Source organism: Phyllopteryx taeniolatus, chromosome 2, assembly GCF_024500385.1.
Source record: "Phyllopteryx taeniolatus isolate TA_2022b chromosome 2, UOR_Ptae_1.2, whole genome shotgun sequence".
Classification (NCBI taxonomy): Eukaryota; Metazoa; Chordata; class Actinopteri; order Syngnathiformes; family Syngnathidae; genus Phyllopteryx; species Phyllopteryx taeniolatus.
In genome coordinates, this window is record NC_084503.1 from 36,456,700 (window position 1) to 36,461,649 (window position 4,950).

Below are 4,950 nucleotides of genomic sequence, written 5' to 3' on the forward strand. Positions count from 1 at the left end.
CTTGAACATTCTTACTATGCACTGCTTCCTTATCCTCATAATATTACAAATTTATTTTTCGAAAATGTACACTTTTTTTCTCATTGTGTTACAATTTATTGTAAATGTCAGTTTGTAATATATATCAGTGGCCCCCAACCACCGGTACTGGGGGCCGCACAGATAGCTTGGAGATGTATTTATTTTTGTTTGCGGAACGGGAGACGGGGCAACCCCCCCCGAACTTCACATCAATGATTAGCTTCTGATCAACAGACACCCCTCACCCTCTCTGAAACAAATGCTTACCAGTCCGTGGCAGGGGGGGAAACAACTTTTTCTTATTACTGCTTTTGAAAATATTTTGGATTTACTGTTGTAATTAATGTGATTTTTTGTTTGTGTTAGTGACCTAAATAATTTTTTTTATTATTCTCTGTAAGAGTGTTCTGAAGCCAATTTAGTAGGATTGTTATAAATTGTTGTTAACATTTTTATCACATTTTCATATAATTAAAATATTTATTTTAAAAACACTACTCACTGAAACTTTCTGGCCACTTTAAAATGTGGATCAATTGTAGCATTTCACTTTTCAATGGAAAGTGTTGGCAAAGGCAACCTGGACAGGACTAAAAAACAAAAAAAACTTTGGATTGACTTCATGTGACACACAGTCCAGCTATGAAGGTAATGTTTTGTAACATCATGTAAATAGTACAATTTCTTTATGACAGTTGTTCAGAGTTTGTACTAATGCACAAATATTCAGTCTTCACTTTAATCCAGAGTAATTGATTCTCAAAGGTAAAGACTGGGGGGGGGGGGGGGGGGGGGGGGAGTTTTTCAGCTCATTTGTCATGCATATTAAACAAGTCTGGAAAAATATTAAATATTCAACATTTCTCTATCAACCCAACACATGCTTTGGTTAGTCTAATATTAGCAACTAATGGAAAACCTAAATTGTGCCACGCATTCAACATATTAAACATTCACTGCCATTGACGGTTTTAGAAGTCAAATATTCATGTTAACTGAGAAGCCTGACCGTGAATGGGTTAAACACTGAAAGACAGAACTGAAAGGTGAACACGTTGGATCTTCGGCTAAATTGTGTTAGTCTCCGCAACAATAGGTGGCGATAATGTTCCCTTCAGCTCATTGAGTGCAGGACAACAAACAAGGAAGCCATTTGCGAGTGGTGTGGTTAAAGGGATAACTTGTGCTACTTAATGGTACCACTTTGATTTTGTTCTTGCTGTTTGTAAAGTAATGTTACAACCTTTCCTTGGAATATTTTAGAACATTTATACTGTAAGATTTCCCATTAGGGTTTACATTTTTTCTTGTCAAATTACATTTTAGCCTGTTTTTTTTAATTATTATGTAACCATTATTTCATCTGACTAATTTTATAAAATGATTTTTTTTCTCATAATTCAGATCTTCGACAATTTCTTTTAACTCTGAATATTACGACTATACTTGTAAAAGTCCTTTAATAAAATAATTTTTTGTCAAATTGCAACTTTTTCTTTTTTTTCCATATTACTATTTTATTTTCTTGTTACATCTCAACTTTTTTTGTATGACTTTATATATAATGTCCAATAACAGCTTTTTTCCCCTCTTTTCTAATGTTAGGGCTTCATTCTTTTAAAATGAAACTCACATTTACAACTTTATTATTTTTCAAATCATAACTTTTTTCTCAGCAGCACATTGGAAGAAAGACCTCTCTTACAATGTTATATCTATAGCTCGACTTGCTTTTCCTTCCTTTGAAATAGAAATTTTTTTCATGACTTTTTCTTCGGAATTTCTTTTTCTCATTTCGGATATTACGGCTTCATTCTTTTGAAATTACACTTAAACTTATCAATTTAGGTTATTGTGAAATTCTGACTTTCATAATTTCACTATTAGGACGTTCTCTGAAAATTGCACCTTTTTTGTGTAAAAAAATCCCCATAATATCTAAACTGTATTTAAACTATATATATTTATATATACTCTCACTGTATTTGAAGTTTTCTGTCTTTCAGCCTGGCTCTAATACTCCTTGATAATAAACATCAATCTACTGAAATGATGAAATATTGAGAGCAGTGTATGAATGCAGGAAGCTGTTAGATGCTTCGTGCTGTTTGAACGTTAACCTGTCCTGAACTCCATCTGTCCTGGGCCTCCTGTCTTTGGACGACATCTCACTTGCTAACAGAGCCACGTCAATCAAAAGCAAAATAAGTCAAACCGACTGCTTTATTTCACCGCTGTCTCTTTCCTGTCGTCATTGTTCCTCCACATCGTACTCTGCTCGACGGCGAATCGCTTTGACCTTTTCCTCATTGTGTGCTCGGATTGGTCACGCCTGACATCAAGACCCGTTTGTTATCCGCTGCACCTTTTTTGTGTGGTGCACATTGGAAGTGTCGCATTGGCATTTGTCTTAATCTTGAAGCAAAGGGAGGTGGAAGAGTGGTTACGGTGGCGGTGGCCTGTTTACAGAAGGTGAGGGTTTGATTCCTTTGACCGGTTTGTTCTGCTGCCTCCATCCATCGTTCATTCGATTTTGCTCATTAGGCTTACAGGTTACCTGGCGCCTATCCGTGTATGACGGCAGCCACACGAACAATTCACGAATGTGACTCGTTCAACGTGAGCGTGTTGTCTTGTGCCAGCCTAAAGAACACCGGTTTCTGGCGTTAAAAGAAATTCCAATTTAGTAAAAAAAAAAAGCACATGTAACTAAGTTGTATTATTTTAGTTATCATAGTTAATTTTTAATTTAATTTATTTTATTTTTTTTATACTCTACACAATGTCAGTAAAAGTTGGTTTAATTTAGCAATATCACATGTTCTGCATGTCAACACGGCTGAGATTCGGTCTAAGGCACAACATCAAGTTCCAAAAGCGCCATTTATGAGTTGATAGTAATAGGCAACAACAAGTTATGATTTGTACCCCTATTATCAGTCAGTTGTTCGACTCTGTCAACGCAAATAGCAGCAAACTGGCGTTAGCCACATAGTTGGCCGTTAGCACAACATGCTAACCAGCCAGTGTCACTGTAAGTAATGACCCAAAAAAATTCAACAAATGACCATTGTTTTACTCTTTCCCGTTCACGGAGCGAGTTGTATGATTAATCCGCTTCATGTGGAGTGCCTTCACACTATTGTGTCATTTAATGGGCGCTCCATGACAAGCTATAAAGTTATACAAAGTGGTCCGTTGCACTCGTTAGCTGCGTTAGCATGTTGGCCGAGCGTCCGCTCCTGTTTGTACACTTATGTTGTTTAATTACATTAACACACCTGAAGATTTGCGGTGACATCTCTCCTTGTCTTCGTCTTCATCTGACAACCATTCATACGTTAAATAAAATGTTATATCATTTATATTTCTGAAAATATCTGTGAGTACTTTTGCTACCTCTGCTGGGCTGGTGGCCAGCCTATCACAGGGCACATAGACAAACAACCATTCATGGAAAATGTTTGAGTCTTGAATGAACCTAACACTTTTTTGGAATGTCGGAGAAAACTGGAGTAACCAGAGAAGCACAGGGGGAACATGCAAAGTCCGCCCAAGATTCAAACCCAAACTTCAGAACTGTGAGCCAAACGTGCTCACCACCATATCACATGCTTCCCTCATTCTGCTTCTGTCACAAGTTCTGTGACGCATGCACAGAAAACAAGTGTGATTTTTTTTTTTTTAAAACATTTTAAAAAAATCTTTTCAGACACAATTTTACTGTACAAAATGTTTTTTTATAGTTTTCACAAAATACATTTAGAAAGCTCCATTTTAAATAAAATTAAATTGAAATATTTAAAGAGACAGCGTGTCGACGTTTTTATCTCCATTTGCCCAGACGTAAACCCCGTGTGTCCATGTTCTACATACACACCGACATGAAAATAAAATAGAACAAAAGTAAAAGGGCATGGCAGATGATGCGGAAAAAGAAAAAAAAAAACTCCCATGGTCTTCAATTATAAATAAGGACCGCGGGCTCCGCCGCAGTCGTACAAACTCGAAGCCGATGTCATTGAACTCAAGACGTGTTTACAAAATGTTGCAACACAAGACTAATATCGTTTTAAAAAAAAATAATAATAATAAAAAAAAAAAAAAACATTGTGTACGAGATGAAATACAAAGGCTTTGGTCTGTTTTACAATCAACAATGATTAAATCTGATATGTACTTGTAAACAACTGCCAAACACTTAAGTTTAAAACTCTGTCAAGCAATGTTTAATCATAATTATAGGAATTAAATATTTCTAGTTGCACACATTGTTTTGACCATAGGACACTATAATACAACTATAGCTAAGAGACAAATTGTACCTGACCCTAAAGAAATGTACTTTATGATGCATGGAACATTTATAGAATATTCTTGGTGAGGGGGGAGGTGGGGGGGATGGGGGGGGGCGGTTATAAATGAAATTAACTTTTATTGGAGTTTTTTTTCTCTCTCTCGAGGGAAGACAAGTACTTTACATTTGGACAAGAAACAAAAGAAAATAGAGCAAAGACGCAGTCTACCATTTACAGACTACAGGCTTCCACATTGGAGGTCCCAGTTGGATTCCTCTTGATAGCCATCCGTGTGTGCGTGTGTGTGTGCGCGCGTGTGTGTTTGACTGCAGCCTCTTCCTCGTGGGGACAATAAATACTTTTTCAAAGAGTCTTCCCTCCATTCATGATATGCAACAGCGTCCATGCACAGAGCGTCTGGATATAAGCACGTTCAAAGATAGTCATGGCAGAGTGTCGACAACATGGTTTCCTGGCAGTCCATCTATCAGCACTTGATCGTTCATATTCACATACAAATGGCCATTTACAAACACACCAGAAAGAAAAATAGGAAACAATGACTTGAAGTAGTAAAAAAAAAAAAAAAAAAAAAAAAAAAAAAAAAAAAAAAAAAAGTGTTTTTTTTTTT